We start from the raw sequence: 13,234 nt of genomic DNA, 5'->3' as shown, positions 1-13,234 counted from the left end.
CGTCAATAGAATACGCCTCTTCTCAGAAGCTGGCTGTACGCATTAAATGAGAGTATGGGATTGGCTGTGTCCAAACAATGGCCAGCAGATAAACACTTCTTCCCTCCCAGACCTTCTCTGGTCCCTCACCACCTACTGTTCCCACCTTCAGTGCTCACCCAGGCGTCACATACTTCCCTTGTACAATGATAATTAACACAAGCAAAAACGCTAGAAGGTCAACCTTAGAAGGGACTTTTTTTTTTTATCACCTAATCTAATAGACACCAACTTTTCAAACAGCACGTATCTTTCTATTGTCTTCCTCCAAATGAGCCCCATCATTGTGAAATACTTTTGACTAACAAACTAATTGTAGAAACTGCCTATTTTATTTGCCATTCTATTCATTCATTAAAGCATATACAACTGTTCGTTAGAAGCAATGATCAGTGAGTGACCACTGGTCTTCCACAATGAGTTGGGATCATTTCAGTGAAAAGTAAAGTGGTTATTATGTTAGGGACCCTGAATAAGGAGGGCGATTTATATAAGGTCACCCAGATTAGCTAATGATGGAGCAGGGATCAAACCTGAACCTCCTGATTCCAAATCAGTGATAATGCCTTAATTCTGAGTGATCACCCAATTTATTTCACATGATATGCCATGCTAGGTTGCATGCTATCTGACATGATAAGACACGTAAGGTCCCTGCCAATCTAACATTGTAAAACTCCATGATAAAATATCAACCTTCTCTAGGCCCTACTTGTGGGGCAGGCACAATGGGTGAGTCCTCCAAGCCCCACAAGTTCAGGCCCATAAATAACCCTGAACAGGCCACTGCTGGTGTAGCCCCACCAAGCAGCAAGCCTGTAAGTCCTATAGCTGTTTAGTGTGTCTTCAAGTTTTTTTGTGTGTGTCTTCAAGTTTATTGGCCCATATTTCAATCAAAAAGAGAAATCAACTTCTCCCTAATAAAAAGTCAAATCAGGAGCAGGCATTTGTCTTAGCCCACATCCCATATCTGAGAGTCGAGGACTCCAGCTACCTGCCAGTGTGCACCCTGGGAGACTTCAGTAATGGCTCAGTAATTGGGTTCCTGCTACCCACATGGGAGGCCTCGATGGTGTTCCCCCACTCCCAGTTTTGACCCAGTCCAGCCCTGGCCTGGCCATTGTGGATATTTGGGGATTGAACAGTAGATGGGAGTGCTTTCTTTCTTTCTCCCTCTCCAATAAATGAAAATGAGAAACAAGTCAGGCTGGGGGGGGCAAGACAGTCATCCTTGAGCTGACGTGTGTGCAGGAGGGCACAGGTCAGCCCAGAGTTAGTCATGGAGAATAAGTGCTAAGAAGTATGAGTGCTACATAGTCATCCGTGGGGAGCCAACAACCTCATTTTGGGGGCTAGAAGGTCGGCATTACAGTAGGTCTTTAATCCCAGCGCCTGCTCTGACAGGGAAGAGAGAATCTGAAGGAGGAAAACTCCAAGGGTTAAAGAGGAATCTCTGCAGTCTAGAGGTGCTAGGAATTAGTGCCTACAGGAGAAGCAGATGATCCAGTTTTAATTTTTTTTAAAGATTTATTTTATTTATTTGAAAGACAGTTTTATAGAGAGAGGCGGAGACAGAGAGAGGTCTTCCATTCCACTGGTTCACTCCCCAAATGGCTGCAATGCTGGAGATGGGTTGATCCGAAGCCTGGAGCCAGGAGCTTCCTCTGGGTCTCCCATGCGGGTCTGGAGCCCAAGAACTTGGGCCATCTTCAACTGCTTTCCCAGGCCACAACAGAGAGCTGGATAGGAAGTGGAGCAGCCGGGACTCGAACCAGTGTCCACATGGGATGCCTGCACTGCAGGCGGCAGCCTTACCCACTATGCCATAGCGCCGGCCCCAGTCCAGTTTTTAAAAGCCAATACTGGCTGGCGCCATGGCTCAATAGGCTAATCCTCTGCCTGCGGTGCCGGCACACCGGGTTCTAGTCCCGGTCGGGGTGCCGGATTCTGTCCCGGTTGCCCCTATTCCAGTCCAGTTCTCTGCTGTGGCCCAGGAGTGCAGTGGAGGATGGCCCAGGTCCTTGGGCCCTGCACCTGCATGGGAGACCAGGAGAAGCACCTGGCTCCTGGCTTCAGTTCATTGAGGTGCGCCGGCCGCAGCGTGCCATGCACCGTGCCAGCCGTTGAAGGGTGAACCAATGACAAAGGAAGACCTTTCTCTCTGTCTCTCTCTCTCACTGTCTACTCTGCCTGTAAAAAAAAAAAAAAAAAAAAAAAAAAAAAGCCAGTACTTCAAGGCTGGCACCGTGGCTCACTTAGCTAATCCTCTGCCTGAGGCGCCAGCATCCCATATGGGCACTGAGTTCTAGTCCCGGCTGCTTCTCTTCCAGTCCAGCTCTGGGAGACCAGGAGGAAGCACCTGGCTCCTTGCTTCGGATCGGCACAACATGCCGGCTGTAGCGGCCGTTTGGGGGAGTGAACCAATGGAAGGAAGACCTTTCTCTTTGTTTCTCTCTCACTGTCTGTAACTCTATACCTCTCAAATAAATAAATAAAATCTTTTTTTTTTAAAAAAAGCCAATACTTCATAATGCTTTTTGCTCTTTGTATGTGTGTGTGTCAGGGCAGGGAGGATCCCACTCCTCTCTAGTTTATAGTAAGCTTCCCTTTGACTGCTCCAGCCTGCCTCAACTTTATTTAGGGGCACAAGGAAAGAACATTTTGTATTTTCTATACATGGCCAAACTTCCAGGCAGAAGAGGTAAATCCCTGGGGACAGATGCAGTCAGACAATAGGAGGCAAAGGAGAGAAGCTGGCAAGAGAGAAAAGGAAGATCAGAGAAAAAGATCAGATCAAAGCGTTCAGCTGAGCCCTCCCCCCTGGAGAGAAAATATGTGAAACTCTCATTTGCTCAAACCCTGCAGGCTGCTCTGGGCCTGGGGAGAGGAGAAAGAGTTCAGTGTTCCAGACGACTGGCAAGCTTGAATGTCAGTGCTCGCTGCCGCGCCAGCCCTGAAACCTTGCGAGCACCGTCTGCAGCGCCGGGGAGAGGCTTTAATGTCAATTACATTTAATGTCACTGCTCTGGACTCCCGCAGCCAGATGTATTGCGTGGCAAGAGATTCTGTTTCCTAGAGAAAAGCTTCGGAGAAGAACCGGTGTCCTCAATGAGCTTCCTTTGAGGGTAATCAGTGGCTCAAACGCTCTTTCCAACCTGCTTCCCTGCCAGGCACTTCTTACACAGCCTGAGTGCTTGGGGTCCCTTACTCGGCACCGATGAGTGTGGCTAGGGCACATATGAGGGTATTTCAAAGAGCTTTATGAGGACGGAATTAAAAGACGAGTCTATTTTGGTGTAAAAAGATTTTGAGGGAGCAGGTGTTTAGCAATTAAGACACTGGGTAAGAAGCCCATGTCCCACATCTGAGTTCATGAGTCTGATGTCTGGCTCTGGCTCCCGAGTTCAGCTTCCTGCCAGTGTAGACCTTGGCAGGCAGCAGTGATGCCTCAAGTAATTGGCTTCCTGTCACCGGTGAGAGACCAGGATTCAGTTCCCAGCTCCCAGCCTCAGCCCCTAGTCCAGCCCTGGCATTGTGGGCATTTGGGAAGTGAATCAGCAAGTGGGAGCGCGCGCTCTCTCTCTCACATAAACAAAACATGTAACATTAAAAAAAGTTTGAAATCCATGCATATGAGAGGCCTTCAAAAAATGAAGAAACTAGGCACCGTTTCAAAAATGTTTGCACCAAAATTTAGTTATATTTTAATTCCATTCTCCATGAATTTTTGAATCATTTGTATATAATATAACATGAAAAGATACAGGTGGGAGGAGGAGCGGCGCCTTGGTTAAAGCCCTGGCCTGCAGCCCTGGCATCCCATATGGGTGCCAGTTTGAGTCCTGGCTGCTCCACTTCTGATCCAGCCGCCTGCTAAATGTGCCTGGGAAAGCAGCGGAGGATGGCCCAAGTCCTTGGGCCCCTACACCCGTGTGGGAGACCAGAAGAAGCTCCTGGTTCCTGGCTTCAGCTCAGCTCTAGCTGTTGTGGCCATCTGGGGAGTGAACAAGTGGATGGAAGACCTCTCTCTCTCTCTCTCTCTACCTCTATAGTTCTGTCTTTCAGATAAATAAAATAAATCTTAAGAAAAAAAAAAGATACAGAGGAGGAACATGGGGGCAAAGGGACAAAATGACAAAGTACTTGGCAAAATATTCCCAATTTGAGCTACAGGGCTGGTCAAAGGTGGCTCTCCTTGAGGAGTGTGCTACTTCGTGAGGGCTGCCAGGCCAAAGTGCCACAGATGCAGCGAAGCAACTGGTAGGGATGCATCTGCTCACAACCGTGGGAGTTAGAAGTCTAAGACAAAGCCGGGTTGCTTTCTTCCCAGGCCTCTCCTCGGCTGGTGGGCAGCTGTGCTTTTCCTCTGAGTTCACAGCATTTTTCTGTACTCCTGGTTCTCGCCTCTTCTGATAGGGGCCCCACCAGTCATACTGGGTTGGGCCCACACTAATGACCTCATCTTAACTTAATTACTTCTTAAAAGGCCTTATCTTAAACAGAGTTACATTCTGAAGTACCGGGGTTAGGACATCAATGTATGAATTTTAGGGAGACACAATGCATCCTATAATGAGGGCATTCAGTATAGAGGAGGAAATAACCCCATGCATGTAGAAAATTATATAACTCTATCACAGGGCTGCTGTGCTCCCTGACTTGCATGCAGTAGTATGGGAGGGACCTCGGGAAATGGAGGAATTGCCAACAGCCAGAGTGGTTTGGAGTGGGCCTTACCTAAGAAGTGGGAACTGAGCCAGCTGGAAAGGCAAGTGTTAGGAAGAAGGTAGCAGGAGGGGCGGGGGGTGGAGGAGAGAGCGTTCCAGGCAGAAGGCCTCGTGTGGGAAATGCTCAGTTGTGGCTCCAAGCAGACATGCTCAGAGGATGTTGACTAGATCACCCTCGTGAGGTTGGAGCACTTGTTGTGTGCAACAGGAAAATACCTTTGGAAGTGAGCATATTCCGCAAGCCCATGGAGGCCGCGGACACAGTGTCATTCTGCATTACACGGTGAGGAGCACAGCGCACTCAGCACATTTAAACCATTAGCAGATGGGGCGGCGCTGTGGCGCAGTGGGTTAAGTCTCCATCTGTGCTGCCAGCATCCCATATGGGCGCCAGTTCTAGTCCTGGCTGCTCCTCTTCCGATCCAGCTCTCTGCTATGGCCTGGGAAAGCAGTAGAAGATGGCCCAGGCACTTGGGTCCCTGCACCCACAGGGGAGACCTGGAAGAAGCTCCTGACTTCAGATTGGCACAGCTCCAGCCGTTGCGGCCACTTGGGGAGTAAATTAGCAGATGGAAGACCTTTCTCTCTGTCTCTCCCTTTCACTGTCAGTAATGCTACTTCTCAAATAAATAAGTAAATCTTTAAAAAAAATAAAATAAACCATTAGCAGAGGCAAACCCATCCACTACCCACTAAGCACAGGCTGGCACTGTCAGAGGCAGGCAAGTGAGCCAGTGCTCTCGTCAGGTTCCAGTGGCCCAGACCCTGAGCAGTTACCTTGAGCAGCAATTCTCAACCAGAGCCACAGTTGGTTGGCAGGAAAATAGACCGGAGCACAAAGTTGGCCTGTAAATGTCACTCTAGAGCTGTGCAGTGCACTGTAAAAGATAGAAATATGATGCAAGCCCACGGCAGAAAGCTCAAGGAGAAACAGGTGAAGTTAATTTTAATACTGGATTCAATACTAAACAAGACATTAGCTCAGGGTGCGTGTGGTTGCACAGCAGGTTAAGCGGCTGCCTGAGACGCCCACATCCTGTATCAGCGTGCCTGCATGGAGTCCCACCTCTGCTTCCTATCTGGCTTCCTGCTAATGCACACCCTGGGAGGCAGACAGTGATGGCTCAGGTGCTCTGCCACCCACATGGGAGACACGGATGGAGTTCCTGGCTCCCGGCTTTGGCCTGGCCCAGCCCCAGCTGTTGTGGGCATTTGAGGAGTGAACCAGCACATGGAAGGCTCCCTTCACCCCCACCCCATTCTACCCCCAACCCAGCTATTGCTTTTCAAATAAAAATAAACTTTAAAACTACATATTGTCAACTTGTAACCAATAAAAAAATTACCAGCACAATAGTTTACACTCTTTTTATTTTACTAAGTTTGCAATCCAGGGTGATATTGTTTATTCACAGCCTATCACAATTCTATTTAGCCATGTTTCAAACGCTCAACTGTCACCTGTGGCTTTGTTGCTAATGAAGTCCTAGAACCTTGTAAGTCTAAGGGGTAGGACAGCAGGGACGGCCAGACCCTGCCATACAACCAGCCAGCAGAGTGGGGACAAACCCCACACAGTCAGAGAGATGGAGCAGAAAACGCCAGCTGGTGACCTGAGAGCCAAGTGCAATCAGCCAACGAACCTGCAAGGCAAAGGGTACCCTGGGTTTTCAGAAAATCCTGTCTGCCAATTTATAGGATTTCTTTCTTATCATGATCATAGCCTCATTTTACCAAAACCACTCATCCACAAATATTTCTTGAGAATACAGTATGCCTGATACTGTACTGAATATCAGGTCTAATAATGACTTTTGAAGATACTCATGTGCTGCGGATTACAAAGCCCTCACACACAAACCAAACAGGGAGGTATAGTAGTTGTCCATTGCCATGCAACCAATGACCACAAAGGTAGCAGCTAAAAACAACACCAATTTATTACAGCATCGCTTCTGTGGGTCAGGAGTCCAGACACAGTTTAGCGGGACCCTCTGCTGAGAGTCAGCCAGGGTGGGGCTTCCATCTGGAGGCTCAGCAGGGGAGAGATATGCTCCCTGAGCCACATGCTTGCTGGTAGTGTCGATGCTTCTTGGCTTACAGCGGGGGCTAAAATCCCATAAAACCTTTGTAAGATGAAGACACCGTGTCAACAGTGCAAGGAAGGCGCCTAACCTACTGCACCCTGCATCTGAGCAACAGAGCGCACTGCAGAGTACCAGCTGCCTCCGCTCGTGGCTGTGGGGCTGGCGGGGAGCTGCGGCGGCGCTGCTCAGCGAGAAGTGATGGGATGGCATCATGCTTATTGCTTCTGTACTTTCCTAGAGTTGAAACATGACCTTGAACCACTGTCAGGGGCCTTCCGTATTCAGTTTCTTTTGGTTGTAAGGCTGTTGTTGGTTTTTGTTGGCTACAGAGCAGAGCTGCCCACAGTCTGTCATGGGGTCCACTGCATGGGCCTTGGACAACATGGCAACTTGCTTCTTCAAGGCAAGCAGGGGCGCTTCTAAGTCCAGTGTGCTCAGAGCGAGTTTTATAGCATCCTTGATCGTGGGAGTGGCCGCCCATCACCCTGGCCATGTCCTTTGTATTTCCTGGCGCAGCCCACACTCAGGGGCCTGCGATTACACTACGGCCTGAACACCAGGAGTCAGGGCCATCTCCACCACAGTGGTGTCGTCCCTGTTGAACGGAGGTAGCCAGTGAGGGGCAGGGAGAATGACTGGCCATCACCAGTCAGCTTGTCAGGAAGAAGTGAGGACTAAGTCCATGTGTGCTGATTCTGTACCCAGGTACCTTCACGCACAACCACACAGTGACAGTGAAATGTGGATCCTGCCCTTGGGCAGCTTTTGTAAATGGGAGGTGAGCACCAGAAATAAGATCACACCGAACTCCGCAGCACCGCCACACGGCTGAGAGGTTTGGTGCCGGGAACAGGTTGTCAGGAACCTCCACTGGGGTCCTGATGTGTCTCTCCTCGGACTTACACAGGGACATCGGGGAGCAGACACAGGACTTTGGCCTGGAAAAAAGAAGCTGTGGGCTCGTGTTTAGGAGTAGGGCTGTTTTAAGAAATCTCATCCAGCCAAATCCTCACATCCACAACTATTCCTGGGTGCCCTCCGCCTCCGCCAATCCCCTCCTCCCACTTAGGGCTTTGGCTGTAGGATGCTAAGGTCAAAGTTTGTTACTATGGGTGCCCCACCCCCTCACCCAGGCACTGTGGAAACTGCCCTGAAGAAGCACTCTCTGATCTTGGGCTTACATCTGAGCAAATTCCAAGACTGTAGCAATATCCCTAAGGGGAATGTCAGGACAACTGGATCTCCCTTCGCCTCCTCTATCCTACTTCTGATCCCCATGATCAAAGTCCAGCTGAAGAATTTTGACTAGGTTGGGGCCAGTGCTGTGGCATAGCAGGTAAAGCTGCTGCCTGCAGTGCCAGCATCCCATAGGGGCACCAGTTTGAGTCCTGGCTGCTCCACTTCTGATCCAGCTCTCTGCTATGGCCTGGGAAAACATCAGAAGATGGCCCAAGTCCTTGGGCACCTGCACCCATGTGGGAGATCCAGATGAAGCTGCTGACTTCAGCCTGGCCCAACCCTGGCTGTTGCAGCCATTTAGGGAGTGAACCATCAGGTGGACGATCTCTCTCTCTCTCTCTCTCTCTCTTTCTCTTTCTCTCTCTCTCTCCTGCTCTCTGTAACTCTGCCTTTCAAATAAATAAATCTTTAAAAAAAAAAAAAAAGAATTTTGAGAAGAAAATGTGAGTGAATAAATACCACCGAAGACTTTGGGGGTACTCACACAAAAATCAAAGGAATTGGGAAACATGGTCCCTGTCTTCAAAATGAATTCACTAGGCTTTGGGGATGAGAAATTCCAGCTGATAATCATAAAAACAAGACAATATGAGCCACCTTAAGTGCGCAAGATTGTTAAGAGTTACAGTATATAGTAAATGCCTTAGCAATTCACAGATTGTAAAGTCCATTATGAGCCAGGATCAGGTAACTTGAGCCAGTTCTAGAAAGACATCTTGAGTAAGAGCAACGATTCTCAAACGGGGCAATTTTTTTTTTTGGTTCTGTGACATAATAGTAATTGCAGACCACACATAAATGGATGAGTGTAACTGTGTTCCAGTGAGGCTTATTTATAGAAACCAAATTTACATTTGTAAAATTACAAATTTTCATTTGTCAGAAAACAGTATTCTTTTTTTTCAATCATTTAAATATGTAAAAATGATTCTTAGCTTCAGGCTATACAAAAATGAGGATATTGCTGGATTTGGGCCATAAGCCAAAGCTGCTGCTATACTGGGGCCAGCACTGTGGCGTGGCGGGTGGAGCTGCTGCCTGCAGTGCTGGCATCCCTTGTGGGCGCCGGTTTGAGTCCCAGCTGCTCCACTTCCGATCCAGCTCTCTGCTGTGGCCTGGGAAAGCAGTGGAAGATGGCCCAAGTCCTTGGGCCCCTGCATCCGTGTGGGAGACCTGGAAGAAGCTCCTGGCTCCTGGCTTCGGATCGAAGCAGCTCCGACCATTGCGGCCATATGGGGAGTGAACCAGCGGATGGAGGACCTCTCTCTCTCTCTCTCTCTCTGTAACCCTGCCTTTCAAACAAATGAGTAAATCTTTGGGAAAAAATAAAAAGAACCAAAAAAATTGCTATTATGCTACTAGAGCTAATCCTTCTTTCTTGCTTTTCCCCCACTTTATAATTATAGATCCCACTTGGAATTAAAAGTAGATCTTTGTATTTTACTGTGGAAGAATTTTCAAAACCTATTGAAAATCAAAATAAATTACAAAAAATACATACAATAAAATCTCCTTTTGGTTCAGTCTAAGGTAAAGTTTCATATTCCCATATGGACACACAAGTATGTACAATAACACAGAAAGATCTAGAAGGACATTCTTCAAATTAATCACAGGAATTACTTGGGAGAGGGGACGAGGCTCGAATGCATTTTCGTTTGTTATGAGAATATACATATATATTAATTCTGTAGCTTTTAAAGTTTTTTAAACAAAGAAGAGTTAACATGTATGTTATGTTAGTTCGGTAAATGTACCTTCCCACCACAAAGTCCATCTCTTCTGGCTGTCTCATCTAAGGAATCTGAGATCTTTCAGAGCTGGAGGAATCCACGGCAGGGCTTGGAAGTGGAGGCCCTGGGCCCTAGAGGTGTCTAGTAATTTTCTGCTGTTCCGTGTGCGTGCGTATGTGTGTGTGAAAATGCCATTTCATTCAGTTTAAAAAAACAACACCACTCACTGCTCTTTCTGCAGGGATCCTGGTGGTCTAGGGCTCTTAGAGTTTCTGACTTTGGAGACCCAAGGGACAGAGGGAATGCAACAGCAGCAGCCCGCCTGGCCCCGGGTGTCTGGGTCGCTGCTCTTGGAAACCTCTAGCACATGTGGTTTCAATCACCACGCCTGGCGCCTTCCGCCCAGTGCAGAAACCCCACAGCTCCGGGACGTCCAACCAACTGTTTTGTTTGCAAGGAGCTGGGCCCCACCGGGGTGACTGCCTTCAGGAGAGATTTTCAGCTTGGCCTTCCTCTTTCTATAAAATTCCGGAAATCGCAGGACAGCCCCCAGCGATAGGCAGCAGGCAGCAGGCAGCAGGCAGCATGCTCAGGGGAGCTGTGGCTGCTAGGGGCCTGCTCACGATCTCTGGGGACAGCCTAACCCTGAGACCTCTCGGCCAGTGCTGTCCAAAGCAAACACTGAGCACATGGCCCAGTCCGGCCTCTGGTGAAACTGTTTATTTGTAAGGAGATGGCCATCTCCCCTCTGGGACCCTGCCGGCTCCACCAGCCTTTGCACCCTTTCTGGCTCCCAGACCTCCCCTGTGTTCCTTCTGAATGGGTTGGTTCCTCTGAATCTGATGCCACTTTGTGAACTTTAAGAAGGCTCTGCAAGGAGAATGCAGCATTCTGGTGTGGAAGGTTCATTTGGTTTTCTGGAAGAGAAGGGCTGAATGGAAACTGCTGTGGGATGTAGGGAACTGGACACACGAGGTTTACTTACCCAGTTTGGAAAGAGGACTGAGGCTGTCGGCCTGTGTTGGCAGCCTGCCACATCTAAACCAAAGGCTGTTAGCTGGCCCATAAGTCAGGTTCCATTTATGGTAGGTTACTAGTTAAAGTCCTACTTTGAGCCTACATTTCAAAATATGTTACTTAAAAAGTCATAATACAAGTTCCAGCCATGAAATGTTACAGTGCAAATAACAAACTTAGAGGCAATCCCCTCACCTCAAACAACACGGTCCCTGGCCTGCAACCCCTGAAACAGCCAGGACCCCCTCAGGATCTTGTTTCTCCCAGGCCCCTCCTGGGACGTGAACTGTGGGTCCCTAGCCTGGACCTCATATACACAGACTGTATCGGCTCCGTCGATCAGGGTTGACCCTTTCACTGAAGTAATTTACTGCTGAGAACACCACCACACACATTGCAAAGATGTCTGGCCATTTTCTCAAGCATTTGTGTGGCTCTCCAGGTGAATAAGGAAAAAGGAAGATTTCGCAGGATCAAAAAGAGTTAATTTGCTGCTGCTTGTGGATTTATTGCAGCTGTGCTTCATGAAACCAAGCCCTCCCCTTGAGTGCATTAGTCACACGCTCACAGAGCTCCCATGCTAGAGAAGGAAGTTCAGCATGAAACACCCATGCCTAAAACTCCGGTGGCTCCCCTTGCCTACGCACCAAGGGTAAGCTCCTGTATATTACTGGTAAAGCAAAAAAAAGAAGAAGAAAAGAAAAAAAATAAAATTATGATGCATGCTAAAGCAGGTAAGGAAGACTTTGTTGCAAGGAAATGTAAGAGAGGATAGAAACCTTTCCTTCTGTCCTGCTAGGCTCTTGGCTGGGGCTCTGTAATAAAAGATGGATTAGCAAGAGAAAAAGCATAGGCTCTTATTGGATGTAAGTTTTATACGACATGAGATCCTTCACAAGGAAATGAAATGGTTAAACCTCAGTGTCTCTGCATTAGTTTGATAGAGTAGGAGTCATAAAAAAAGAGTCATAGACTGGGCCAGCACCACGGCTCAATAGGCTAATCCTCTGCCTGCAGCACTGGCACCCTGGGTTCTAGTCCCGGTCGGGGCGCCGGATTCTGTCCCGGTTGCTCCTCTTCCAGGCCAGCTCTCTGCTGTGGCCCGGGAGGGCAGTGGAGGATGGCCCAAGTGCTTGGGCCCTGTGCCCGCATGGGAGACCAGGAGAAGCACCTGGCTCCTGTCTTCGGATCAGCGCAGTGCGCCAGCCACAGCGGCCATTGTGGGGAACCAATGGAAAAAGGAAGACCTTTCTCTCTGTCTCTCTCACTGTCCACTCTGCCTGTCAAGAAAAAAAAAAAAAAAAGATTAGAAGAGTCATAGACTGAAGGGAACTTAGCAAAGCCTGCTTGTTCAGATGCCTCTTTGTGCTCCTTCATCTGTCTTCCGAGATAAGGGTGCTCCTTGCCCCCCAGGATAGGGAAGGCACCTCTCCGATGAAGGGCTTGTGACCTATGGCAGGGCAAGATCAGAGAGTCCTTTCTACACCTGCTGTTTCTCAGATTCCTTTGGTTTTAAATGCTATACCAATGTGTCCTCTTTTTGAGAAATGTGTCCCAAACCCTATCAGTGGCAACAAAGGGATTTTGTAGCAGGAGAGAGCGATCAGGCTCAACTCTGAATACAATAAGGAAAAGTAGGGATTGGTAGCCAAGAAGCAGGGTGGGAGGGATGGGCTGATGGGCAATAACAATGGAATAGGGTAATCCTTTGCTAAATGGATCTAACTGTAACATTTTGCTGACAACAAGCCAGGGTGATAAGACATTGAGGATGATTGGGACCAAGTGTGGGGGATTTTTATTAAAATGACTCCCTAAGATTCTTGCTAAAACTGGAGCAAAGGTGCTAGGATGGAGGCCTGGTGACTCAGGAAGACTCAGAGGGATCTGACTTGAATTAAGCTAAGGAAACAGTGTTGATCATCATGCAAATTTTTCCTGATCTGGCCCTATCCTACTTTTCCAGCCTCTCTTCCAGTCATCAGATCCTTGTCGATTCTACAGTGAAGTCAGTGGAAACTTTGCGTCTTTCCCAGTACATATTTCCAGGTTATCCCAACAACTCAAGGATTCCTAGCAGGCAATCATGACCTCAGAGAGAAACAGGAGACTGTTATTTAGGAGACAGCTGTCTCCACGTGGAGCCTCTGAACAGCTTTCCCTGTTTGACAGTTCCCCAAAGTAATCATGCCTTTGCTGAGTCCCATGATAGGGCTGCTGCCACTCAAAGGCAGTGTGCCGTGGCATGGGGCTCAGTCAGCTGCGAGTAAGCAGGAGGCACATCTTTCTGCAATTTGCCTTAAAAAAAAAAAAAGTGCTATTTGTGTGAACAAAGGTCTGCCTCTGCACTTGGGTGCAATTCTGCTGCTTCCTTAGGGATTTCTTACATATA

The 13,234-nt window shown here is 48.3% G+C and overlaps 1 protein-coding gene across 1 annotated transcript in view; it reads left to right on the top strand.

Annotated features, from left to right (window-relative positions):
- Positions 1-13,234, top strand: part of CLMP (CXADR like membrane protein) — a 113,494-nt gene that overhangs the window by 36,707 nt on the left and 63,553 nt on the right. The gene's annotated exons all lie outside the window — the stretch shown is intronic.

Source organism: Oryctolagus cuniculus, chromosome 1, assembly GCF_964237555.1.
Source record: "Oryctolagus cuniculus chromosome 1, mOryCun1.1, whole genome shotgun sequence".
In the NCBI taxonomy this organism is placed as follows: domain Eukaryota; kingdom Metazoa; phylum Chordata; class Mammalia; order Lagomorpha; family Leporidae; genus Oryctolagus; species Oryctolagus cuniculus.
Note: the sequence above shows the minus strand (reverse complement) of the source record. Positions and strands in the feature narration are given on the sequence as shown.